Raw genomic sequence first — 26941 nt, 5'->3', positions numbered from 1 at the left:
CTCTCCATCCATCTCTTCCTTGCTCTCCTTCAAGCCTTTTGTGTGTGCATGCATGTGTGTGTGTGTGTGTGTATGTCTGTGCGTGTGTGCATGCCCATGTGTGAGTTCCAGCCCGCGAGCACCCGGGTGTGTCTGTGTGTGGGGCTGTGGATTTGCTCCTGGGTGTGGTGGGGTGTGTCTGGGGTTCTCTCATCCCCTGTCGCTGGGGATCAGCCTGCCGGCTCTAGTGCCAGCCCGGGGCAAAGCAGGGCCATCCCCCAACGCCCCACCCCCCACGCTCTCTTGCCCACCAGCTGGGTCTTGGTAGGGACAAGCGACCGTGGTGGGGGCTTTGTGAGAAAAAGACCACTTGCGGCTGGGCCGGCTGTTCGCCCTTGGCCAGCCCTGACAACTCTGGGTGGGTGGGGCAAGAGGGGGCCTCGCAGGAGCTCCTGAGCAGCCAGGGATCCAAAAGAATACCTCTAAGACAGGGCGGAGGACCGGACAGGGTCCCAGGATCGTGGGCACTGGGACCTGACACATTGGAGCACTCCGTGCTCTGAAGGGGCCCGACGTGGTGGAAGCTCGGCAGCTTGGGAGCCAGGGGAAGGCCTTGGGCGAGCTGCTCGGGGTTCCTGATTCGAGCCCAGCGGCCCTGGGCTGGCAGTATCGACTGGAAGCTGGCGGGCATGGCTGGGCCGGGCTCTTGGGGCAGTCTGGTGCCTCTGCTGTCGTTTGCGGTCATACCAACTTGAACGCGCCAGATCTCGTCTGATTTCAGAAGCTAAGCACGGTTGGGCCTGGTTAGTGCTTGGATGGGAGACTGCCTGGGAATACTGGGTGCTGTAGGCTTTTTGCTGTCTTTCTCTCTTATCTACTTTCCTTTCTTCCCTTCTCTTTCTTTCTTTCTTTCTTTCTTTCTTTCTTTCTTTCTTTCTTTCTTTCTTTCTTTCTTTCTTTCTTTCTTTCTTTCTTTCTTTCTTTTTCTTTCTTTCTTTCTTTCTTTCTTTTCTTTTCTTTCTTTCTTTCTTTCTTTCTTTCTTTCTTTCTTTCTTTCTTTCTTTCTTTCTTTTCTTTCTTTCTTTCTTTCTTCTCTTCTTCAAGCCATTTGTGTGTGTATGCGTGCGTGTGTGTGTGTCTATGTGCCTGTGCTCGCGTGTGTGTGGGATCCTGCACGCGAGCGCCTGGGTGTGTCTGTGTGTGGAGCTGTGGATTTGCTCCTGGTGGTGGTGGGGTGTGACTGGGTATCTCTCAGCCCCTCTCCTGGGGATCAGGCTGCCGGCTCTAGTGCCAACCTGGGTCAAAGCAGGGACATCCCCCAACCGCCAACACCCCACGCCCTCTTGCCCACCTTCCGGGTCTTGGTCGGGACAAGCGACCGTGGTGGGGGTGTTGTGAGTAAAAGACCACACGACTGGGCCGGCTGTTCACCCTTGGCCAGCCCTGAGGGCTCTGGGTGGGTGGGGCAAGAGGGGGCCTCTCAGGAGCTCCTGAGTGGCCAGGGATCCAAAAGAATACCTCCGCGACACCTCGGAGGACCGGTCGGGGTCCTAGGAACCTGGGCCCTGGGCTCTGACACCTCGGAGCACTCCCTGTTCCGAGCGGGACTGACGTGGTGAAAGCTCGGGAGCTTGGGAGCTGGGGGAAGGCTGCGGGCGAGTGGCTCTGGGGTCCCGATCTGAACCCTGTGGTCCCGGGCTGGCGTTGCCAGTTGGAAGCCAGTGGGTATGGTTGGGCAGGGCTCTTGGGGCAACCAGGCGCCTCTGTGGGCATCTGTGGCCATACCACCCTGAATGCGCCCGATCTCCTCGGATCTCTGAAGCTAAGCAGGGTCGGGCCTTGTTAGTACTTGGATGGGAAACCGCCTGGGAATACCGGGTGCTGTAGAGTTTTTTGCTTTCTTTCTTGTCTGTCCTTCCTTCCTTCCTTCCTTCCTTCCTTCCTTCCTTCCTTCCTTCCTTCCTTCCTTCCTTCCTTCCTCTTTCTCTCTTTCTTTCTTTCTCTTCCAGACGGAGTCTAGCTCTGTCACCCAGGCTGGAGAGCAGTGGCACGATCTTGGCTCACTGCAAGCTCCGCCTCCCGGGTTCACGCCATTCTCCTGCCTCAGCCTCTCGAGCACCTGGGACTACAGGCGCCCATCACCACGCCCGGCTCATGTTTTGCAGTTTTAGTAGAGACCGAGTTTCATCGTATTAGCCAGGCTGGCATAGATCTCCTGAAGTTGTGATACACCCGCCTCGGCATCCCAAAGTACTGGCATTACAGGCTTGATCCACCACACCTGGCCTACTGTAGGCTTTTGTGGCATACCCCTCCCTCCCTTCCCCCTCCTGTCACCATGCTTCCAAACTTCCCCTGACTTCTCCCCCTTTATTGCCCACCTACACCCCTGCTGCAGCTGGGGATCTCCTGCTGGCAGTCCGTCACAAAACACCACTGGTCAGCAGCATCCCACTGCTTCCACCTCGCCATCGCCCACCAGGGCCCCTTCTCCAGCCTAGGAGGGCAGGGGGCCGGACCCCAAAGACGCAGTCGCAGGTTCCATGCCATTCGCCGTGCCTTCCTTCTCCCGGAAGGCCCAGGCAATTCAATCCACTCATCCGGCGCCTCTGCAATCTTCCAAAGTGGGGAAAGGGGCGGGCAGGGGCAGTGGGTGCCACACATGCCAGCCAAGACCTCTGCTCCACAATGCAGGGACCACTTTATCCGAGGGAAGACATTGCTTTGCCAGCCAATAGGAAAACCATCCCTGTCCACCCAGATCCCTATTGCCATCAACTTGTAAACTCCAGTCTCGAGGACATGCCAGAGACCCAGGCCTCAGGCACCGTGGGCACTCCCGGTGTCACGGCTCCCGCCAAATGCGTGGGTGCACTCTGCAAATCAAGGGGCCCACACACTGCACCAAGAGCACAGGGAGGTGCCAACAAAGGAAGGAGCCTATGAAACCCACCTCCAAAGCAAGCAATCAATCCAAGACAAAACCCGTCTCAGCGCTCCATTGCTCCTCTCCAATGGACGGCCTGGCCAAGCTATTCTGGCCCAGTGCAAGCCCCCTCCACCCTATCCCGGCCTGATCAAAAGGGCCCCGCCTACAGAGCAGGTTGTTCCCTCTAAAAGGCTCTATCACTCTTGCTCTCTAGCTTCTTCCCCCTCTCTCTTCTGGGTGTGCCCCTGCACATTGCGATACTTCTATCGCCTTCCCTCTGTGTCTCTGTCTCTGTCTCTTTCTCTGTCCCTCTCTCTTTCTCTGCCTCTCTGTCTCTTTCCCTGTCCCACTCCCCTGTCTCTCTCGATCTCTGTTTCTCTCCCTCCCTCGGTTTCAATCTCTCCATACATCTCTTCTTTGCTCTTCTTCAAGCTGTTTGTGTGTGCGTGCATGTGTGTATGTCTGTGTGTGTGTGTCTCTGCATGCACGTGTGTGTACATTCCCACATGTGACCACCCGGATGTGGCTGTGTGTGGGCCTGTGGATTTGCTCCTGATGGTGGTGTGGTGTGTCTGGGTTTCTCTCAGCCCCTCTCTCCGGAGATCCGGTTGCCAGCTCCAGTGCCAGCCTGGGGCAAACCAGGGCCATCAGCCATCCCCCAAACCCCCACGCCCTCTTGCCCACAGGCTGGGCCTTGGTTGGGACAAGCGTCCATGATAGGGGCCTTCTCAGAAAAAGGCCATGTTTGCCCTTGACCAGCCCTGACACCCCTGGGTGGGTGGGGCAAGAGGGGGCGTCACAGAAGCTCCCGAGTGGCCATGGATCTAGAAGAATACCTCTGAGACAGGGTGGATGGGCTGTCATGATTGTGGGCCCTGGGCCCTGATGCCTTGGAGCACTCCCTGTTCCATGCAGGCCCCACGTGGTGGAAACTCTGGAGCTTGGGAGCCAGGGAAAGGCCTCGGGCTAGCGGCTCCAGGGTCCAGATCTGAACCCGGTGGTGCCGGTTGGAAGCCAGCAGGCATGGCTGGGTGGCACTCATGGGGCAGCCATGGGACTCTGCTGCTGTCTATGGCCATACCACCCTGAACGCGCCCGATCTTGCCTGATCGCGGAAGCTAAGCAGTGTTGGGCCTGGTTAGTACTTGGATGGGAGACCGTCTGGGAATACCGGGTACTTTAGGCCTTTTTACTTTCTTTCTTTTGTACCTTCCTTTCTTCACTTCTCGTTCTCTCTTCTTTCTTTCTTTCTCTCTTTTCTTTCTTTCTCTCTCTCTTCCTTTCAATCTCTCTTTCTTCTTTCTTTCCTTCTTTCTTTCTTTTCTTTCTTTCTCTCTCTCTTTCTTCTTTCTTTCCATCTTTCTTTCTTTCTTCTTTCTCTCTCTCTTTCTTTCTCTCTTCCTTCCTTCCTTCCTTCCTTCCTTCCTTCCTTCCTTCCTTCCTTTCCTTCCTTCTTCTTCCTTCCTTCCTTCTTTCTTTCTTTCTTTCTTTTTTCTTTCTTTCTTTCTTTCTTTCTTTCTTTCTTTCTTTCTTTCTTTCTTTCTTTCTTTCTTTCTTTCTTTCTCTCTCTCTCTCTCTCTCTCTCTCTCTCTCTTTCTTTCTTTCTTTCTTTCTTTCTTTCTTTCTTTCTTTCTTTCTTTTCTTTCTTTCTTTCTTTCTTTCTTTCTTTCTTTCTTTCTTTTCTTTTTCTTTTCTTTCTTTCTTTTCTTTCCTTCTCTCTCTCTCTCTCTCTGTCTCTCTCTCTCTTTCTTTCTCTTCCAGACGGAGTCTCACTCTGTCACCCAGGCTGGAGGGCAGTGTCGGGATCTTGGCTCACTGCAAGCTCCGCCTCCCAGGTTCACGCTATTCTCCTGCCTCAGCCTCCCGAGCAGCTGGGACTACAGGCGCCTGCCACCACACCTGGCTCATGTTTTGTAGTTTTAGTAGAGACGGCATTTTACTGTGTTAGCCAGGCTTGTATGGATCTCCTGATCTCGTGATCCACACACCTCGGGCTCCTAAATTGATGGGATTACAGGCGAGACCCAGCACGCCCGGCCCTGCTGTAGGCTTTTGTGGCTTTCCCCCTCCCTCCCTTCCCCCTACTGTCACCATGCTTCCCAACCTCCCCTGACTCTGCTCCCCGTTTATCGCCTGCCTACAATGCCTTCAGGGCCGGGAACCTCCTTCTGGGGTTCCGCCACCAAAGCTCCACCAGGCAGAAGCATCCCACTGCTTCTGCCTTGCCGTCGCCCAGCCAGGAGAAGGGCTCCAGCCCAGGAGGGCAGGTGGCCAGACCCCAAAGGCCCAGATGTGGGTTCCCTGCTGTTCTTGGTTCCTTCCTGCTCCCGGAACACCCATGCGATCCAATCCACTCATCAGGCGCCACTGCAACCTTCCAAACCGGGGGAAGGGGCAGGCAGGGGCAGTGAGTGCCACACACGCCAGCCAGGAACTCTGCTCCAGAGCACAGGGGCTGCTTTATCTGGGGGAAGGACATTGCTTCGCCAGCCACCAGGAAAACAGTCCCTGTGCACCTGGATTCCCATTGCCACCAACTTCTTGTAAACTCCAGTCCCAAGGACATGCCAGAGACCCAGGCCTCCGGCCCTGTGGGCATGCCGGGTGCCATGGCTCCCGCCAAATGGACCAGCACCCTCTGTAAATCCAGGGGTCCACTGCCCTGCACCAAGAGTACAGGGAGATGACAACAAAGGAACGAGTGTAGGAAACCCACCTCCAAAGCAAGCAATTAATCCAAGACAAAACCTGTCTCAGCACTCCACGTTACTCCTCTCGCATGGACGGCCTGGCCACCCTATTATGGCCGAACCCAAGCCCCTCCACCCTATCCAGGACTGCTCAAAAGGGCCCTGCCTACCGGTTCAGGGTGGTATCTCTCCAAGACTCTATTGCTCTCCCTCTCTAGCTCCCTCCCCCTCTGTTTTCCTGGTTTGCCCCTGCATCTCGCGCTACTTCTGATGCATTACCTCTGTTTCTGTCTGTCTCTGTCCCTCTCTCTCTCTTTGCCTCTCTGTCTGTCTCTTTCCCTCTCCCCATCCCCTGTCTCTCTCGATGGTTGTCTCTCTCCCTCCGTCAGTTTCAATCTCTCCATCCTTCTCTTCCTTGCTCTCCTTCAAGCTGGTTGTGTGTGCGTGCATCTGTGTGGGTGTGTGTGTCTGTGTGTGTGTGCATGTGCGTGTGTGGGTTCCCGCATGCGATCGCCCAGGTGTGTCTCTGTGTGGGGCAGTGGATTTGCTCCTGGTAGTGGTGGGGTGTGTCTGGGTTTCTCTCAGCCCCACTGGCCGGTTATCAGGCTGCCAGCTCAAGTGTCGGCCTGGGGCAAAGCAGGGCCATCCCCCATCTCCAACCTCTCACTCCCTCTTGCCCACCGGCCGGGCCTTCGTCAGGACAAGCGACTGTGGTGGGGGCGTTGTGATAAAAAGACAACGCGCAGCTGGGCTGGCTGTTGGCCCTTGGCCAGCTCTGACGGCTCTGGTTGGGTGGGGCAAGAGGGGGACTCACAGGAGCTCCTGAGTGGCCAGGGATCCAAAAGAATACCTCCATGACAGGGTGGAGGACAGGACGGGGTCCCAGGATTGTGATCCCTGGGCCCTGACACCACAGAGCACTCCCTGTTCCGAGTGGGCCCAACGTGGTGGAAGCTCGGGAGATCGGGACCCGGAGGAAGGCTGAGAGCGAAGGGCTCAGGGGTCCCGATATGAGCCCGGAGGCCCCGGGCCGGCGGAACCAGCTGGAGGCCTGCGAGCACGGCTGGACTGGGCTCTTGAGGCATCCAGGCTCTTCTGCCTGTGTCTCCTGCCATACCACCCAGAATGCCCCCGATCTCTTCTCTCTCTTTCTCTTTCTTTCTTTCTTTCTCTTTCTTTCTTTCTTTCTTTCTTTCTTTCTTTCTTTTTCTTTCTTTCTTTCTTTCTTTCTTTCTTTCTTTCTTTCTTTCTTTCTTTCTTTCTTTCTCTCTCTCTCTCTCTCTCTCTTTCTTTCTTTCTTTCTTATTTCTTTCTTTACTTCTTTCTTTTCTTTCTCTCTCTCTCTTTTTTCTTTCTTTCCCTCTTTCTTTCTTCCTTTCTTCTTTCTATCTTTCTTTCTTTCTCACCCTCTCTCTTTATCTTCTTTTTTCTTTTCTTTCTCTCTTTCCTTCTTTATTTTCTTTCATTCTTTCTCTCTCTTTCTTTCTCTCCTTTCTTTCTATCTTTTATTTCTTTCTCTCTTTCTTTCTTCTTTCTGTCTTTCCTTCTTTCTTTCTCTCTTTCATTATTTCCTTCTTTTGTTTTTCTGGTTTGTTTTCTTTCTTTCTCTCTTCTTTCTTTCTTCCTTCTTGCTTTCCTTCTTTTCTTTCTATCTTTCTTTCTTCTTTCTTTCCTTCTCGCTTTATTATCTTTCCCTCTTTCTCTCTCTCTTTCTTTCTTCCTTCTTTATTTCTCACTTTCTAATCTTTCCTTCTTTCTTTCTCTCTCTCTTTCTTCTTTCTTTCTTTTTCCTTCCTTCCTTCCATCCTTCCTTCCTTCCTTCCTTCCTTCCTTCCTTCCTTCCTTCCTTCCTTCCTTCCTTCCTTCCTTCCTTCCTTCCTTCCTTCCTTCCTTCCTTCCTTCCTTCCTTCCTTCCTTCCTTCCTTCCTTCCTTCCTTCCTTCCTTCCTTCCTTCCTTCCTTCCTTCCTTCCCTGCCTTCCTGCCTTCCTGCCTTCCTGCCTTCCTGCCTTCCTTCCTGCCTTCCTTTCCTTTTCCTTCCAAATGCAGTCTTGCTCTGTCACCCAGGCTGGAGGACAGTGGCGTGATCTCGGCTCACTGCTAGCTCCTCTTCCGGGGTTCATGCCGTTCTCCTGCCTAAGCCTCCCGAGCAGCTGGGAGTACAGGCGAGGCCACGACGCCTGGCTCATGTTTCATAGTTTTAGTAGAGATGGGGTTTCACCGTGTTAGACAGGCTAGTCTGGATCTCCTGACTACGTGATCCATCCGCCTTGGCCACACAAAGTGATGGACTACAGGCCTCATCCACTGTGCCCTGCCTGCTGTAGGCTTTTGTGGCTTCCCCTGCCCCTCCCTTCCCCCATCTGTCACCATGCTTCCCGACCTCCGCGACCCTGCTCCTGCTTTAACGCCCACCTACAACCGCGCTGCATCCAGGGACATTCTCCTGGGAGTCCGCCACCAAAGCACCACCGGGCATCCCACTGCTTCCACCTCGCCGCCGCCCTGCCAGGCTCCTGGATTCAGCCCGGGAAGGCAGAGCGCTGGACTCCAAAGGTGCAGGCGCAGGTTCCCTGCCTTTCCTGGTGCCTTCCCATTACCGGAACGCCCAGGCGATTCAATCCACCCATCAGGTGGCACCAGAACCTTCCAAACCGAGGGAAGGGGCGGTCAGGGGCAGCGGGTGCCACATACACCAGCCAACACCTCCGCTCCAGTAGGCAGGGGCTGCTTTATCCGGGGAAGGACATTGCATTGCCAGCCACCAGGAAAGCAGTCCTTGTGAACCCGTTTTCCCATTGTCACCAACTCTGTGTAAACTCCCGTCCCGAGGACACACCAGAGACCCAGGCCTCAGGTCCCGTGGGCACGCCCGGTTCCATGGCTCCTGCCAAACGGGAGGGCACACTCCACAAATCAAGGGGCCCACCGCACCACACCAAGAGCACAGGGAGGTGCCAACAAAGGAAGGAGCCCACGACTCCCACCTCCAAAGCAAGCAATTAATCCAAGACAAAAGCTCTCTCCTGTTGCATGGACAGCCTGACCACCCTGTTCTGGCCCAGCCCAAGCCACCTGCACCCTATCGCGGCCTGCCCAAAAGCGCCCCACCTACCGGAGCAGGGCGCTCCCTCTCCAAGGCTCTATCACTCTCACTCTCTAGCTCCCTCCCCCTCTCACTTCTGGGTTTGCCCCTGCACCTCGCACTACTTCTGTCACCTTCCCTCTGTCTCTCTGTCTCTCTCTTTCTCTGTCTCTCTGTCTCTTTCCCTCTCCCCCTCCCCTGTCTCTCTCAAAGGCTGTCTCTCTCCCTCCCTCGGTTTCAATCTCTCCATCCATCTCTTCCTTGCTCTTCTTCAAGCCGTTTGTGTGTGCGTGCATGTGTGTGTATCTCTCTGTGTGTGTGTGTCTGTGTGTGTGCCTCAGCCCCTCTCGCCAGAATCAGGCTTCCGGCTCTAGTGCCAGCCCGGGGCAAAGCAGGGCCATCCCCCAACCTCCAACCCACCACACCCTCTTGCCCAACTGCCAGGTCTTGGTCGGGACAAGCGACCTTGTTGGGGACATTGTGAGAAAAAGGCCATGCGTGTGGCTCGGCTGGCTGTTCACCCTTGGACAGCCATGACGGCACTGGGTGGATGGGGTAAGAGGGGGCCACCCAGGAGCTACTGAGCGGCCAGAAATTCAAAAGAATACCTCCGCAACAGTGGGGAGGACTGGATGTGGTCCCACGATCGTGGGCCCTGGGCCCTGACGCCTCGGAGCGCTTCCTGTTTCAAGCGGGCCTGACCTGGTGGAAGCTCGGGTGCTCAGGAGCCAGGGGAAGGCCACGGGCGAGCAGCTCGTGTGTCCCCATCCCAGCCTGGCGGCTCTGGGCTGGTGTTGCCGGCTGCAAGGCAGTGGGCACGGCTGGGGCTGGCTCTTAGGGCAGCCAGGCACCTCTGCCGGCGTTTACTGCCATACCATCCTGAACGATTCTGATCTCATCTGATCTTGGAAGATAAGAAGATAAGCAGGGTCGGGCCTGGTTAGTACTTGGATGGGAGATCACCTGTGTATACCGGGTGTTGTAGGCTTTTTTCCTTTCTTTCTTGCCTTTTTTTCTACCTTTCTTTCTTCCCTTCTCTCTCTCTCTCAGTGTCTCCTTCCTTCCTTCCTTCCTTCCTTCCTTCCTTCCTTCCTTCCTTCCTTCCTTCCTTCCTTCCTTCCTTCCTTCCTTCCTTCCTTCCTTCCTTCCTTCCTTCCTTCCTTCCTTCTTTCCTTTCTGTCTGTCTGTCTGTCTGTCTTTTTTTCCAGACGGATTCTTGCTCTGTCACCCAGGCTGGAGGGCAGTGGCGCTATCTCGGCTCACTGCAAGCTCTGCATCCCGGGTTCACCCCATTCTCCTGCCCGACAGACGGGGTTTCACCGTGTAAGCCAGGCTTGTCTGGATCTCCTGACCTCGTGATACACATGCCTCGGTCCCCAAAAGTGCTGGGATTACAGGCGTGGTCCACCGCACCCGGCCAGCAGTAGGCTTTTGTGGCTTCCCCCCTCCCTCCCTTCCCCCTACTATCGCCATGCATCCCAACATCCCCTGACTCTGCTCCCCCTTTATTGTGCCTCTACACCCCTGCCGCAGTCGGGGACCTCCTTCTAGGGGTGTGCCAACAAAGCACCCCCAGGCAGCAGCATTCCACCACTTCTGTCTAGCCGCCCTCCCGCCAGGAACCTGGCTCCAGCCTGGGAGGGCAGGGGGCCGGACCCCAAAGGCGCAGGCCCAGGTGTTGGCATTGTGAGAAAAATGCCAAGTGCCATGGGCCGCCTGTTCGCCATTGACCAACCCTTAGGTCTCTGGCTGGGTGGGGCAAGAGGGGGCCTCACAGGAGCTCCTGAGCTGCCAGGGATCCAAACGAATACTTCCGCGACAGGGCGGAGGACCAGACGGGGTCCCAGGATCCTGGGCCCTGGGCCCTGGGCCCTGGGCCCTGACGTCTGGGAGCACTCGCTGTTCCTAGCGGGCCCGATGTGGTGATAGCTTGGCAGCTCGGGATCCGGGTTAAGGCCGCAGGTGAGAGGTTCGGGGGTCCGGATACGAGCTGCGAGGCCCCGGGCTGGTGGTCCTGGCTGCACGCCGGTGGTCATGGCTGGGCCTGGCACTTGTGGCAGCCAGGCGCCTCTGCCTGCGTCTACGACCATACCACCCTGAACGTGTCCCATCTTGTCTGATCTCGGAAGATAAGCAGGGTAGGACCTGGTTAGTACTTGGATGGGAGACTGTCTCTGAATACCGTGTGCTGTTGTCTTTATTGCATTCTTTCGTCTTTTTTTCTTTTCTACCTTCCTTTCTTTCCTTCTCTCTCTCTTTGTTTCTTTTCTTTCTCTCTTTCTTTCCTTCTTTCTTTCTTTCTTTCTTTCTTTTTTCTTTCCTTCTTTCTTTCTCTCTCTTTCTTTCCTTCTTCCTTTTCTTTCCCTCTCTCTCTCTTTCTTTCTTTCTTTCTTCTTTCCTTCTTTCTTTCTTTTCTTGGTTTCTTTCTTCCTTTCTTTCTATCTTTCTTACTTTCTTTCATTCTTTTCTTTTCTTTCGTTCTTTCTTTTCTTTTCTTTCTTTCTCCTTCCTTCCTTCCTTTCTTTCTTTCTTTCTTTCTTTCTTTCTTTCTTTCTTTCTTTCTTTCTTTCTTTCTTTCTTTCTTTCTTTTTCTTTTTTCTTTCTTTCTTTCTTTCTTTCTTTCTTTCTTTTCTTTTTTTCTTTTCTTTTCTTTTCTTTTCTTTCTCTCTTTCTTCTTTTTCTTCCAGACAGAGTCTCACTCTGTCACAAAGGCTGCAGTGCAGTGGCGCGATCTCGGCTCACTGCAAGCTCTGCATCCTGGGTTCATGTCATTCTCCTGCCTCAGACTCCTGAGCACCTGGGACTATAAGCGTCCTCCACCCCGTCCGGCTCATGTATTGTAGTCTTAGTAGAGATGGGGTTTCACCATGTTAGCCATGCTGGTCTGCATCTCCTGACCTCGTGATCCACCTGCCTCGGCCTCCCAAATTGCTGGGATTACAGGCATGATCCACTGCAGGCAGCTTCTGTGGCTTCCCCCCTCCCTTCCTTCCCCCTACTGTCGCCATGCTTCCCAACCTCCCCTGACTCTGCTCCCACTTTATCGCCTGCCTACACCCTCATCACAGCTGGAGACCTCCTCCTGGGGGGTCCGCTACCAAAGCACGACTGGGGAGCAACATCCGACTGCTTCTGCCTTGTCGCCGACTTGCCAGGAGCCCGTACAAGCGCGGGTTCCCTGCTGTTCGTGGTGCCTTCCTGCTCCCGGAATGCCCAGACGATTCAGTCCACTCATCGTTCGCTGCCTTCCAAATTGGGGGAAGGGGAGGGCAGGGGCAGCGCGTGCCACACACACTAGCCAAGACCTCCACTCCAGAACTCAGGGCTACTTTATCTGGGGGAAGGATGTTGCCTCGCCAACCACTGGTAAAACAGTCCCTGTGCACCGGATTCCCATTGTCACCAACTTCGTGTAAACTCCAGTCCTGAGGACACGCCAGAGACCCAGACCTCAGTCCCAGTGGGCACGCCCAGTGACACGGCTCCCACCAATAGGACGGGCGCAGTCTGCAAATCAATGTGACCACCGCACTGCACCAAGACCACTGGGTGGTGCCAACAAAGGAAGGAGCCTATGAAACCCACCTCCAAAGCAAACAATTAATCCAGGACAAAACCCGTCTCAGCGCTCCGTTGCTCCTCTAGCATAGACGGCCTGTTCACCCTGTTCTGGCCCAGTCCAAGCCCCCTCCAACCTATCCCGGCCTGCTCAAAACGTCCCTGCACACCGGAGTAGGGAGCTCCCTCTCCAAGGCTCTATCGATTTTGCTCTCTACCTCCCTGTGCCTCTCTCTTCTGGGTTTGCCCCCGCACGTGGCGCTACTTCTATCACCTTCCCTCTGTCTCTCTGTCTCTCTCTCTTTCGCTGTCCCTCTCTCTTTCTCCGCCTCGCTATCTGTCTCTTTCCCTCTCCACCTCCCCTGTCTCTCTCGATCACTGTATCTCTCCCTCGTTTTCAATCTCTCCATCCATCTCTTCCTTGATCTCCTTCAAGTCGTTTGTGTGTGCGTGCACTTGTGTGTGTGCGCGTGTATGTGTGTGTCTGTGTGTGTGCGCGTGTGCGTGCAATTTCCCACGTGTGCCTGTGTGTTGGGCTGTGGATTTGCTCCTGGTGATGGTGGGGTGTGTCTGGGTTTCTCTCAGCCCCTCTTGCTGGAGATCAGGTTGCCGGTTCTAGTGCCAGCCTGGGGCAAAGCAGGGCCATACCCCAACCCCCAACCTCCCATGCCTTCTTGCCCACCTGGCGCATCTTGGTCATTACAAGTGACCGTGGTGGGGGCATTGTGAGAAAAAGACCATGTGCGGCTTGGCCGGCTGTTTGACCTTGTCCAGCCACGACGGCTCTGGCTGGGTGGGACAAGAGGGGCCCTGACAGGAGCTCCTCAGTGGCCAGGGATCCAAAAGAATAACTCCATGACAGGGAGGAGGACCGGACAGGGTTCCAGGAACGTGGGCCCTGGGCCCTGACGCCTCGGAGCACTCCCTGTTCTGAGCAGGCCCAATGTGGTGGAAACTTGGGAGCTCGGGAGCCAGGGGAAGGCCATGGGCGAGTGGCTTGGGGATCCCGATATGATCCTGGTGGCCCCGGGCCGGCGGTGCCAGGTGGAAGACCTCGGGCATGACTGGGCCAGGTTCTTGGGGCAGCCAGGTGCCTCTGCTGGAGGCTATGGCCATACCACGCTGAACACACCCGATCTCGTCTGATCTCGGAAGATAAACAGGGTTGGGACTGTTTAGTACTTGCATGAGAGACCTCGTGGGAATACCAGGTGCTGTAGGCTTTTTTGCTTTCTTTCTTGTCTTTCTTTCTTTTGTACCTTCCTTTCTTTCCTTCTCTCTCTCTCCTTTCTTTTTCTTTCTTTTCTTTCTTTGTCTCTTTTTTCCTTCTTTCTTTCTTTATTTTTCTTTCCTTCTTTCTTTTCTTTCTTTCCTTCTTTCCTTCTTTTTTCTTTCTTTTCTTTCTCTCTTTCTTTCTTTTTTCTCTTTCATTCTTTCTTCTCTTCTTTCTTTCTTTACTTCTTTCTTTCTCTCTTTTTTTTTTTTTTTTTTTTTTGAGACGGAGTCTCGCTCTGTCGCCCAGGCTGGAGTGCAGTGGCGCGATCTCAGCTCACTGCAAGCTCCGCCTCCCGGGTTCATGCCATTCTCCTGCCTCAGCCTCCCGAGTAGCTGGGACTACAGGCGCCCACAACCGTGCCCGGCTAATTTTTTGTATTTTTAGTAGAGACGGGGTTTCACCGTGGTCTCGATCTCCTGACCTTGTGATCCGCCCGCCTCAGCCTCCCAAAGTGCTGGGATTACAGGCGTGAGCCACCGCGCCCGGCCCTCTCTTTTCTTTCTTTGTCTCTTTCTTTACTTCTTTCTTTCTCTCTTTTCTTTCTTTGTCTCTTTCTTTCTTATGTTCTTTCTTCCTTCTTTCCTTCTTTCTTTCTCTTCTTTCTTTCTTTTTTCTGTCTCCTCTCTTTCTTTCTTTCTTTCTTACTCTCATTTTCTTCTAGATGGAATCTCGCTCTCTCATCCAGGCTGGAGTGCTGTGGCGCTATCTCTGCTCACTGCAAGCTCCGCCGTCCAGGTTCACGCCATTCTCCTGCCTCAGCCTCCAGAGCAGCTGGAACTACAAGCGCCCATCACCACACCAGGCTCATGTTTTGTAGTTTTAGCAGAGACTGAGTTTCACCGTGTTAGCCAGGCTGGTCTGGATCTCCTGACCTCGTGATCCACCCGCCTCGGCTTCCCAAAGTATTGGGATTACAGGCGTGACCCACTGGTCCCGGCCTGTTGTAGATTTTTTGGCTTCCTCCCTCACTCAATTCCCCCTACTGTCATCATGCTTCCCAACCCCCCCGACTCTGCTCCCCCTTTTTCACCTGCCTACACCCCGGCTGCAGCTGGGGACCTCTTCCTGGTGGTCTGCCACCAAAGCACCACCAGGAAGCAGCATCCCACTGCTTCCGCCTCACTTCCACCTGGCCAGGAGCCAGGTTCCAGCCCAGGAGGGCAGGGGGCTGGACCCCAAAGACACAGGCGTGGATTCACTGCCATACACAGTGCCTTCCTGCTCCCGGAACACCCAGGCAATTCAAGATACCCATTGGGTGCCGCCACAACCTTCCAAACCGGGTGAAGGGTTGGACAGGGGCAGCTCGGTGCCACACACGCCATCCAAGACCTCCTCTCCAGAACACAGGGACTGCTTTATCCTGGGGAAGGACATTGCTGCGCCAGCCACCAGGAAAACAGTCCCTCTGCACCCGGATTCCCATTGCCATCAACTTCGTGTAAACTCCAGTCCCAAGGACACAACAGTGACCCAGGCCTCGGGACCCGTGGGCACACCAGGTTCCACGGCTCCGGCCAAACAGGCAGGGGCACTCTTCAAATCAAGGGGCCCAGCGCACCACACCAAGAGCACAGGGAAAGTGCCAACAAAGGAAGGAGCCTACTAAAACCACCTCCAAACAAGCAATGAATCCAAGACAAAACCAGTCTCAGCACTCCATTGCTCCTCTCCCATGGATGGCCTGATCAACCTGCTCTGCCCCAGCACCTCACGCTACTTCAGTCACCTTCCTTCTGTCTGTCTATCTCTGTCTCTTTCTCTGTCCCTCTCTCTTTCCCTGCCTCTCTGTGTGTCTCTTTCCCTCTCCCCCTCCCCTGTCCCTGGATCGCTGTCTCTCTCCCTCCCTCAGTTTCAATCTCTCCATCCATCTCTTCCTTGCTCTCCTTCAAGCCTTTTGTGTGTGCATGCATGTGTGTGTGTGTGTCTGTGCGTGTGCGTGTGCACGTGTGTGGGTTCCCACACACGAGTGCCCGGGTGTGTCTGTGTGTGGGGCTGTGGATTTGCTCCTCGGGGTGGTGGGGTGTGTCTTTGTTTCTCTCAGCACCTCTCCATGGGGATCAGGCTGCCGGCTCCAGTGCCAGCCTGTGGCAAAGCAGGGCCGTCCCCCAACCCCCAAACCCCATGCCCTAATCCACCGGCAGGGTTTTCCTTGGGACAAGCTATCGGGGTGGGTTCGCTGTGAGAAAAAGGCCATGCTCTGCTGGGCCGGCTGTTCGCCCTTGGCCAGCCCTGACAACTCTTGGTGGGTGGGGCAAGAGGGGGCCTTGCAGGAGCTCCTGAGCAGCCAGGAATCCAATGGAATACCTGTGCTACGGGGTGGAAGACTGGATGGGGTCCCAGGATCGTGGGCCCTGGGCCCTGACACCTCAGAGTGCTCCCTGTTACGAACGGGCCCAACGTGGTGGAAGCTTGGGAGCTCGGGAAGCGGGGTAAGGACATGGGTGAGAGCCTCGGGGGTCCTGATCTGAGCCCGGTGGGCCCACGCTGGGGGTGCTGGTTTGAAGCCGGCAGGCATGGCTGGGCTGGGCTCTTGGGACAGCCAGGCGCCTCTGCTGGCATCTATGGCCATACCACCTTGAACGCACCCTGTCTCCTCTGTTCTGGGAAGCTACTCAGGGTTGGGCCTTGTTAGTACTTGGATGGGAGACCACCTGGGAATACTGGGTGCAGTAGGTTTTTGGCTTTCTTTCATTTCTTTCTTTCTTTTCTACCTTACTATGTTCCTTTCTCTCTCTCTCTCTCTTTCTCTCTTCTTTCTTTGTTTCTTTCCTACTTTCTTTTCTTTCTTTCTCACTTTCTGTCTTCTATCTTTCCTTCTTTCTTTTCTTTCCTTTTTCCCTCTTTCTTTCCATCTTTCTTTCTTTCCTTTCTTTGTTTCTCTCTTTCTTTCTTCTTTCTTTCCTTCTTTCTTTCTTTTCTTTCATTTCTCTTTCTTTCTTACTTCCTTTCTTCTATCTTTCCTTCTTTCTTTTCTTTCTTTGTTCTCTCTCTCTCTTTCTTTTTTCTTGCTTGTTTGCTTTCTTTCTTCTTTCTCTCCTTCTTTCTTTCTTTTCTTTGTCTTTCTTCTTTCTTTATTCCTTTCTTTCTTTGTTTCTCTCTTTTTCTTTCATTTCTTTCTCTCTTTCTTTTCTTCCTTCCTTCCCTTCTTTCTTTCTTTTCTTTCTTTGTTCTCTCTCTCTCTTTTTTCTTGCTTGTTTGCTTTCTTTCTTCTTTCTCTCCTTCTTTCTTTCTTTTCTTTGTCTTTCTTTCTTCTTTCTTTATTCCTTTCTTTCTTTTCTTTGTTTCTCTCTCTTTTTCTTTCATTTCTTTCTCTCTTTCTTTTCTTCCTTCCTTCCTTTCTTTTTTTCTTTCTTTTTTTCTTTCTTTCTTTTTCTTTCTTTCTTTCTTTCTTTTCTTTCTTTCTTTCTTTCTTTCTTTCTTTCTTTCTTTCTCTTTTCTCTTCTTTCTTTCTTTCCATTCTTTTCTTTCTTTCTTTCTTTTTCTTTCTCTTTCTTTCTTTCTTTCTTTTTCTTTCTTTTTCTTTCTTTCTTTCTTTCTTTCTTTCTTTTTTTTTTCTTTCTTTCTTTTTTCTTTCTTTCTTTCTTTTTCTTTCTTTCTTTCTTCTTTCTTTTTTCTTTCTTTTTTCTTTTCTTTCTTTCTTTCTCTTTTTCTTCCAGATAGAGTCTCGCTCTATCACCCAGGGTGGAGTGCAGTGGCGTGATGTCGGCTCATTTCAGGCTCCATCTCTCATGTTCACGCCATTCTCCTTAGTCTCCAGAGCAGCGTGGACTACAGACGCCTGCCCCCACGCTGGCCTCATGTTTTGTAGTTTTAGTAGAAACGGGGTTTCACCATATTAGCCAGGCTGGTCTGTGTCTCCTGACCTCGTGATCCACACTCCTCGGAATCCCAACGTGCTGTGGTTGCAGCCGTGATCCACGGAGCCTGGTCTGCTGTAGTCTTTTGTGACTTCAACCATCCCTCCCTTTCCCCTACTGTCACCGTGCTTCCGAAATTCCCCAGATTCTGCTCCGTCTTTATCGCCCACCTGCAGCACCACCGCAGCCTGGGACGTCCTCTTGGGGGTCCGCCACTAAAGCACAACTGGGCAGCAGCCTCCCACCACTTCCGCCTTGCCACCACCAAGCCAGGAGCCCGGGTCCATCCCGGGAGGTCAGGGGGCCAGACCATAAAGGCGCAGGCGCAGGTTCCCTGCCGTTGGCGCTGCCTTCCCACTCCCAGAACGCCCAGGAGATTCAATGCACTCATCAGGCGCTGCCACAACGTTGCAAACAGGGGGAAGGGGCGGGCAGGGTCAGTGGGTGCCACACACACCAACCAAGACCTCTGCTCCAGAACGCAGGGGCTGCCTTATCAAGGGGAAAGGCATTGCTTTGCCAGCCACCAGGAAAGCAGTCTCTGTGCACCCGGATTCCATTGCAACCAACTTTGTGTAAACTGCAGTCCCGAGGACATGCCAGAGACCCAGGCCTTGGGCAACGTGGGCACGCCCAGAGCCACGGCTCCTGCCAAATGGACGGGTGCACTCTGCAAATGTAGGGGCCCAATGCACTGCACCAGGAGCACAGGGAAGTGCCAACATAGGAAGGAGCCTACGAAACCCAACTCCAAAATAAGCCATTAATCCAAGACAACATCCGTATCAGTGCTGCGTTGCTTCTCTTGCATGGATGGCCTGGCCACCCTGTTCTGGCCCAGTCCAAGCCCCCTCCACCCTATCCCGGTCTGCTCAAAAGGGAACTGCCTACAGGAGCAGGGTGCTCCATCTCCAAGGCTCTATCACTCTCGATCTTTAGCTCCCTCCCCCTCTCTCTTCTGTGTTTGCCCCTGCACCTCCCGCTACTTCTGTCGCCTTCCCTCTGTCTCTCTGTCTCTCTCTCTCTCTGTCCCACTCTCCTTCTCTGAATCTCTGTCTGTCTCTTTCCCTCTCCCCTTCCCCTGTCTCTCTCGATGGATGTCTCTCTCCCTCCTTCGGTTTCAATCTATCCATCCATCTCTTCCTTGCTCTCCTTCAAGCCGTTTGTGTGTGCTTGCATTTGTGCGTGTGTGTGCACGTGCATGTGTGGGTTCCCACATGCAAGAGTCCGGGTGTGTCTGTGGGGCTGTGGATTTGCTCCTGGTGGTGGTGGCCTATGTCTGGGTTTCTCTCAGCCCCTCTCACTGGAGATCAGGCTGCCAGCTCTAATGCCAGCCCAGGGCAAAGCAAGGCCAAACCCCAACCCCCAACACCCCATGCTGTCTTGCCCACCGGCAGGGCCTTGGTCGGGATAAATTACCACGGTGATGGCTTTGTGAGAAAAAGTCCATGCGCTGCTCAGCTGACAGTTCACCCTTGGCCAGCCCTGATGGCTCTGGCTGGAGGGGTAAGAGGGGGCCTCGCAGGAGTTCCCGAGCCACCAGGGATTCAAGAGTACCTCCGTGACAGGGCGGAGGACAGGACAGGGTCCCAGGATCATGGGCCCTGGGCCCTGATGCCTTGGAGCATTCCCTGTTCTGAGCAGACCCAACGTGGTGGAAGCTCAGGAGCTCGGGAGCCGGAGAAGGCCGTGGGCAAGCAGCTCGGGCGTCCTGATAGGAGACTAGCGGCCCCGGGCTGGCAGTGCCAGCTGGAAGCTGGCAGGCATGGCTGGGCTGGGCTCTTGGGGCAGCCAGACGCCTCTGCCAGTGTCTACTGCCATACTACCCTGAACGCATCAGATCTCATCTGATCTTGGAAGCTAAGCATGGTTGGGTCTGTTTAGTACTTGGATGGGAGACTACCTGGGAATACCGGGTGCTGTAGGCTTTTTTGCTTTCTTTCTTTCTTTCTTTATTTTCTATCTTTCTCTCTTTCTTTCGTTCTCTCTTTCTTTCTTCCCTTACTTTCTTTCTTTCTCTTTCTTTCTTTCCTTCTTTCTTCTTCCTTCTTTTCTTTCTTTCTTTCTTTCTTCTTTCTTTTCTTTCTTTCTTTCTTTTCTTTCTTTTCCTTCCTTCCTTCCTTCCTTCCTTCCTTCCTTCCTTCCTTCCTTTCCTTCCTTCCTTCCTTCTCTCTCTCTCTCTCTCTCTTTCTCTCTCCTTCCTTCCTTCCTTCCTTCCTTCCTTCCTTCCTTCCTTCCTTCCTTCCTCTCCTCCTTCCTTCCTTCCTTCCTTCCTTCCTTCCTTCCCTTCCTTCCTTCCTTCCTTCCTTCCTTCCTTTCTTTCTTTCTTTCTTTCTTTTTCTTTCTTTCTTTCTTTCTTTTCTTTCTTTCTTTTCCTTTCCACATGGAGGCTCGCTCTGTCACCCAAGATGGAGTACAGTGGTGTAATCATGGCTCATTAAAAGCTCAGCCTCCCTGGTTCAAGCCATTCTCCTGCCTCAGCCTCCCAAGTACCTGGGACTGTAGGTGCTAGACAGCATTCCTGGCTCATGTTTTGTAGTTTTAGTAGAGATGGGTTTTCACTGTAATAGCCAGGCTGGTCTAGATCTCCTGAACTCGTGATCCACCGGCTTTGGCATCCAAACGTCCTGACATTACAGGTGTGATCCACCGCGCCCGACCTGCTGTAGGCTTTTGTGGCTTCCCCCTCCCTCCCTTTCCCCTACTGTCGCCATGCTTCCCAACCTCCCCTGACTCTGCTCCCCCTTTAACGCCCGCCTATACCCCCTCCGCAGCTGGGTATCTCCTGCTGGGTGTCCGCACAAAAGCACCACCGGGCAACAGCATCCCACTGCTTCTGCCTCGCTGCCGCCCCATCAGGATCCACTTTCCAGCCCTGGAGGGCAGGGGACCGAGCCCCAAAGGTGCAGGCATGTGTTCCCTGCCGTTCGCACTGCCTTCCCGCTCCCGGAACGCCCAAGCGATTCAGTGCAGTCATCGGGCACCGACGCAACCTTCCAAACCAGGCGAAGGGGCGGGCAGGGGCAGCGGGTGCCACACATGCCAGCCAAGACCTCTGCTCCAGAATGCAAGGGCCGCTTTATCTGGGGGAAGGACATTGCTTGCCAGCCACAAGGAAAATAGTCCCTGTGCACCCGGATTCCATTGCTACCAACTTTGTGTAAACTCCAGTCCAGAGGATATGCCAGAGACCCAGGCCTCAGGTACCATGGGAACACCCAGTGCCACAGCTCCTGCCAAATTGACGGGCACACTCTGCAGATCTAGGGGCCCAAAGCACCGCACCAGGGGCACAGAGAGGTGCCAACAAAGGAAGGAGACTACGAAACCCACCTCCAAACAAGCAATTAACCCAAAACAAAACCCATCTCAGCGCTCCATTGCTCCTCTTGCATGGACGGCCTGGTCACCCTGTTCTGACCTAGCCCATGCCCCCTCCACCATATCCCGACCTGCTCGAAAGGGCCCTGCCTACCGGAGCAGGGTACTCCCTCTCCAAGGCTCTATTGATCTGGCTCTCTATCTCCCTCCCCTTCTATCTTCTGGGTTTCCCCTGCACCTCCCGCTATTTCTGTCGCCTTCCCTCTGACTCCCTGTCTCTCTCTCTTTATCTGTTCTTGTCTTTCTCTGAATCTCAGTCTGTCTCTTTCCCTCTCCCCTTCCCCTGTCTCTCTCAATGGATGTCTCTTTCCCATCATCGGTTTCAGTCTCTCCATCCATCTCTTCCTTGCTCACCTTCAAGCCGTTTGTGTGTGCATGCATGTGTGTGTGTGTGTGAGTGTGTGTGTGTGTGTGTCTGTGTGTGCCCGTGTGTGGGTTCCAACACGCAAGTGCCCAGGTGTCTGTGTATGGGGCTGTGGATTTGCTCCTGGTGGTGATGGGATGTGTCTGGGTTTCTCTCAGCCCCTCTCGCCGGGGATCAGGCTGGTGGCTCTAGTGCCAGCCCGGGGCTAAACAGAGCCATCCCCCAAACTCCAATGCCCCATGCCGTCTTGCCCCCCTGCCGACTCTTGGTCGGGACAAGTGACCGTGATGGGGAAGTTGTGAGAAAAAGGCCATGCATGGCTAGGCGGGCTGCTCGCCCTTGGCCAGCCCTGATGACTCTTGGTGGGTGGGGCAAGAGGGGGCCTTGCAGGAGCTCCAGAGCTTCCAGGGATCCAAAAGAATACTTCTGTGACAGGGCAGAGGACTGGATGGGGCCCCAGGATCGTGGGCTCTGGGCCCTGACACCTCAGAGCACTACCTATTCCGAGTGGGCCCGACGTGGTGGAAGCTCGGCAGCTCAGTAGCCGGGGAAAGGCTGCGTGCGAGCGGCTCTGGGGTCCTGATCTGAGCCTGGCATCCCCGGACTGGCAGTGCCGGCTGGAAGCCGGTAGACACGGCTGGACTGGGCTCTTGGGGCAGCCACGGGCCTCTGCCGGCATCTGCGGACATACCAGCTGAACGCACCTGACCTCCTGTGATCTCGGAAGCTAAGCAGCAGTCTGGTTAGTACTTGGATGGGAGACCGCCTTGGAATACTGGGTGCTACAGGCTTTTTTGCTTTCTTTCTTCTCTTTCTTTCTTTTCTACCTTCCTTTATTCTCTACTCTCTCTCTCTCTTCTTTCTTTCTTTGGTTTCTTTCTCTCTTTCTTTCTTTCATTCTTAATTTCTTTCTTCTTTCTTTCTTTCTGTCTCTCTCTCTCTTTCTGTCTTTCTGTCTTTCTTTATTACTGTCTTTTTCTTCCAGATGGAGTCTCTCTCTGTCACCCAGGCTGGGGTGCAGTGGCGTGATCTCGGCTCACTGCAAGCTCCGCCTCCCGGGTTCACGCCGTCCTCTTGCCTCAGCCTCCAGAGCAGTTGGAACTACAGGCGCCCGCCACCACGCCAGGCTCATGTTTTGTAGGTTTAGCAGAGACTGGGTTTCACCATGTTAGCCAGGATGGTCTGGATCTCCTGACCTCATGTTCCACCCACCTTGGCCTCCCAAAGTGCTGGGATTACAGGCGTGATCCACGAGTCCCAGCCTGCTGTAGGCTATTTTGGCATACCCCCTCACTCCCTTCCCTCTACTGTTGCCATGCTTCCCAACCTCCCCTGACTCTGCTCCCCCTTAATCATCCGCCCACACCCCCACCGCAGCCGGGGACCTCCTCCTGGGGCCTACCACCAAAGCACCACCGGGAAGCAGCATCCCACCATTTCCGCCTCACTTCCGCCCCACCAGGGGCCCGGCTCCAGCCTGAGAGGGCAGGGGGCCGGACTCCAAAGACGCAGGCGCAGGTTCCCTGCCATATGCTGTGCCTTTCCCCTCCCAGAACACCCAGGTGATTCAAGACACACATTGGGTGCCACCATAACCTTCCAAACCGGGGGAAGGTTCGGGCAGGGACAGCGGTTGCCACACATGCCAGCCAAGAAGTCCACTCCAGAGCGCAGGGGCTGCTTTATCCGGGGGAAGGACATTGCATCACCAACCACCAGGAAAACAGTCCCTGTGCACCCGGATTCCCATTGCCACAGGCTTCGTGTAAACTCCAGTCCTGAGGACATGGCAGAGATCCAGGCCTCAAGACCTGTGGGCACGCCAGATTCCATGGCTCCTACCAAACGGGCAGGGTCACTCTGCAAATCAAGGGGCAAATGGCACTGCACCAAGAGCACAGGGAGGTGCCAACAAAGGAAGGAGCCTACTAAACTCACCTCCATATCAAGCAATTAATCCAAGAGAAAACCCATCACAGAGCTCCATTGCTCCTCTCCTATGAATGGCCTGGCCACTCTGTTCTGGCCCAGCCCAAGCCCCCTCCACCCTATCCTGGCCTGATCAAAAGGGCCCTGCCTAAAGGAGCAGGGCACTCCCTCTCCACGGCTCTATTGATCTCGTTCCATAGATCGCTCCCCCACTTTCTTCCGGGTTTGCCCCTGCACCTCATGCTACTTCAGTCGCCTTCCTTCTGTCTCTCTGTCTCTCTCTCTTTCTCTGTCCCTCTCTCTTTCCCTGCCTCTCTGTGTGTCTCTTTCCCTCTCCCCCTCCCCTGTCCCTGGATCGCTGTCTCTCTCCTTTCCTCAGTTTCAATCTCTTCATCCATCTCATCCTTGATCTCCTTCAAGCCGTTTGTGTGTGCATGCATGTGTGTGAGAGTGTATGTGTGTATGTGTGCGTGTGTCTGTCCGTGTGCATGCATGCGTATGTAGGTCCCCACATGTGAAAGCCCGGGTGTGTCTGTGTGTGGGGCTGTGGATTGGCTCCTGGGGGTGGTGGGGTGTGTCTTTGTTTCTCTCAGCCCCTCTCACCGGGGATCAGGCTGCCAGCTCTAGTGCCAGCCTGTGGCAAAGCAGGGCCGTCCCCCAACCCCCAAACCCCATGCCCTAATCCACCGGCAGGGTTTTCCTCAGGACAAGCTATCGGGGTGGGTTCGCTGTGAGAAAAAGGCCATGCATGGCTGGGCCAGCTGTTCACTCTTGGCCAGCCTTGATGGCTCTCGGTTGGTGGGGCAAGAGGGGGCCTTGCAGGAGCTCCTGAGCAGCCAGGAATCCAACGGAATACCTGTGCTATGGGGTGGAAGACTGGATGGGGTCCCAGGATCGTGGGCCCTGGGCCCTGACACCTCGGAGTGCTCCCTGTTATGAGCGGGCCCGACGTGGTGGAAGCTTGGGAGCTCGGGAAGTGGGGTAACGACATGGGTGAGCACCTAGGGGGTCCTGATCTGAGCCTGGTGGGCCCATACTGAGGCTGCTGGTTGGAAGCTGGCAGGCACGGCTGGGCTGGGCTCTTGGGACAACCAGGCGCCTCTGCAGGCATCTATGGCCATACCACCCTGAACGCACCCTATCTCGTCTGTTCTGGAAAGCTACTCAGGGTCGGGCCTTGTTAGTACTTGGATGGGAGACCGCCTGGGAATGCCGGGTGCAGTAGGTTTTCGGTTTTCTTTCTTTCTTTCTTTCTTTCTTTCTTTCTTTCTTTCTTTCTTTCTTTCTTTCTTTCTTTCTTTCTTTCTTTCTTTCTTTTCTTTCTTTTTCTTTCTTTCTTTCTTTCTTTCTTTCTTTCTTTCTTTCTTTCTTTCTTTCTTTCTTTCTTTCTTTCTTTCTTTTCTTTCTTTCTTTCTTTCTTTCTTTCTTTCTTTTCTACCTTACTATCTTCCTTTCTCTCTCTCTCTTCTTTCTTTGTTTCTTTCCTTCTTTCTTTCCTTCTTGTCTTTCTTTCTCTCTTTCTTTCTTACTTTCTGTCTTCTATCTTTCTTTCTTTTCTTTCTTTTTTCTCTCTTTTTCTTTCTTTCCATCTTTCTTTCTTTCTTTTGTTTCTCTGTTTCTCTCTTCCCTTCTTTCTTTCCTTTTATTATTTTTCTCTCTCTTTCTTTCTTCTCTTTCTTTCTTCCTTTCTTCTATCTTTCCTTCTTGCTTTCCTTTCTTTTTTTCTGTCTCTCTTTGTTTCTGTCTTTCCATCTTTCTTTCTTTTGTCACTTTCATGCTTTCTTCTTTCTATCCTTCTTCCTTTTTTCTTTTTGTTCTCTCTCTCTTTCTTCCTTCATTAATGTTTTCTTTCTTTGCTTCTCTCCCTCTTTCTTTCTGTCTTTTCTTTCTCTCTCTCCTTCCTTCCTTCCTTCCTTCCTTCCTTCCTTCCTTCCTTCCTTCCTTCCTTCCTTCCTTCCTTCTTTCTTCTTTCTTTCTTTCTTTCTTTCTTTTTTTTCTTTCTTTCTTTCTTTCTTTCTTTCTTTCTTTTTCTTTCTTTCTTTCTTTCTTTCTTTCTTTCTTTCTCTCTCTCTCTCTCTCTCTCTCTCTCTCTCTCTCTCTCTCTCTCTCTCTTTCTTTCTTTCTTTTTTCTTCCAGACGGAATCTCACTCTGTCACCTAGGATGGAGTGCAGTGGCATGATCTCGGCTCAAGGCAAGCTCCGTCTCCCGGGTTCACATCATTCTCCTGCCTCAGCCTCCAGTGCAGCTGAAACTACAGGCGTCTGCCACCATGCCAGTCTCATGTTTTGTAGTTTTAATAGAGAGGGGGTTGCACCATGTTAGCAAGACTTGTCTGGATCTCCTGACCTCGTGATACACCCGCCTTGGCATCCCAAGTTCCTGGGATTACAGGCATGATTCACCGCGCCCAGCCTGTTGTAGACTTTTGTGACTTGCCCCCTCTTTCCCTTCCCCATACTGTTGCCATGATTCCCAACCTCCCCTGACTCTGCTCCCCCATCATCGTGCCCCTACACCCCCACCACATCCGGGGACCTCCTTCAGGGGGTGTGCCACCAAAGCACCACCAGGCAGCAGCATTCTACCACTAATGCCTAGTCATCACCCCGCCAGGTGCCCGGCTCCAGCCTGGGAGGGCAGGGGGCCGGACCCCAAAGGCGCAGGCGCTGGTGTTGGCGTTGTGAGAAAAATGCCAATGCTGCTGGGCCGCCTGTTTGCCTTTGGCCAGCCCTGACGGCTCTCACTGGGTGGGGCAAGAGGGGGCCTCGCAGGAGCTCCTGAGCCGCCAGGGATCCAAAAGAATACCTCCGTGACAGGGCAGAGGACTGGACTGTGTCCCAGGATTGTGGGCCCTGGGCCCTGGGTCCTGACGCCTCACAGTGCTCCCTGTTATGAGCAGGCCGATGTGGCGGAAGTTCGGGAGCCTGGGAGCCGGTGGAAGGCCATGGGCGAGTGCCTCGCGGGTCCCGATATGAGCCCGTCAGTCCCAGGCTGGCGGTGCCAGTTAGAAGCCAGTGGGCATGGCTGGGACTGGCTCTTGGGACAGCCAGGCACCTCTGCTGGTGTCTATGGACATACCACCCTGAACTCGCTCAATCTAGTCTCTTCGTGGAAGCAAAGCAGGGTCCAGCCTGGTTAGTACTTGCATAGGAGACCACCTGGGAATACCGGGTGCTGTAGGTTTTTGGCTTTCTTGTCTTTCTTTCTTTTATACCTTCCTTTCTTTCCTTCTCTCTCTCTCTCCTTTCTTTTTTCTTTTTCTTTCTTTCCTTCTTTCTTTGTTCATTCTTCTATCTTTCCTTCTTTCTTTCTTTTCTTTCTTTTTTTCTCTCTTTTTTCTGACTTTCGTTCTTTCTTGCTTTCCATCTTTCTTTCTTTCTCTTTTTATTCTTTCTTCTATCTTTCCTTCTTTCTTTCTTTTCTTTCTTTCTTTCTCTCTTTATTCTTTCTATCTTTTCTTCTTTCTTTCTTTTCTTTCTTTCTCTCTTTATTTCTTCTTTAATTCTTTCTTTCTTTTCTCTCTCTCTTTCTATCTTTTCTTTCTCTCTTTCTTTCCTTTTCTTTCTTCTTTCTTTCTTTTCTTTCCTTCTTTCTTTCTTTTTCCATCTCTCTTTGTTTGTCTCTTTTCTTTCTTTCTTCTTTCTTTCTTTCTTTCTTTCTTTCTTTCTTTCTTTCTTTCTTTCTTTCTTTCTTCCTTTCTTTCTTTCAGTCTCTCTCTCTCTCTCTCTTTCTTTCTTTCTCTCTTTTTCTTCCAGACGTGGTCTTGCTCTCTCACCCAGGTTGGTGTGCAGTGACATGATCTCGGGTCGCTTCAAGCTCCACCTCCCAGGTAAACTCCATTCTCCTGCCTCAGTCTCTCGAGCAGCTTGGACTACATGCGCCCGCCACCAC

The 26941-nt window shown here is 53.3% G+C and overlaps 7 pseudogenes; all 7 read left to right on the top strand.

Annotated features, from left to right (window-relative positions):
- Positions 1–712: 712 nt before the first annotated feature.
- On the top strand, positions 713–831 carry LOC126945578 (uncharacterized; annotated as a pseudogene).
- A 919-nt stretch (positions 832–1750) lies between these two features.
- Positions 1751–1869, top strand: LOC126944472 (uncharacterized; annotated as a pseudogene).
- A 2106-nt stretch (positions 1870–3975) lies between these two features.
- LOC126944687 (uncharacterized) lies at positions 3976–4094 on the top strand (annotated as a pseudogene).
- Positions 4095–13343: 9249 nt separating this feature from the next.
- LOC126944572 (uncharacterized) lies at positions 13344–13462 on the top strand (annotated as a pseudogene).
- A 2613-nt stretch (positions 13463–16075) lies between these two features.
- Positions 16076–16194, top strand: LOC126945800 (uncharacterized; annotated as a pseudogene).
- A 2990-nt stretch (positions 16195–19184) lies between these two features.
- On the top strand, positions 19185–19303 carry LOC126944839 (uncharacterized; annotated as a pseudogene).
- A 4855-nt stretch (positions 19304–24158) lies between these two features.
- LOC126945794 (uncharacterized) lies at positions 24159–24277 on the top strand (annotated as a pseudogene).
- Positions 24278–26941: the final 2664 nt, after the last annotated feature.

This window comes from Macaca thibetana, chromosome 1, assembly GCF_024542745.1.
Source record: "Macaca thibetana thibetana isolate TM-01 chromosome 1, ASM2454274v1, whole genome shotgun sequence".
NCBI classification, from domain to species: Eukaryota; Metazoa; Chordata; class Mammalia; order Primates; family Cercopithecidae; genus Macaca; species Macaca thibetana.
Note: the sequence above shows the minus strand (reverse complement) of the source record. Positions and strands in the feature narration are given on the sequence as shown.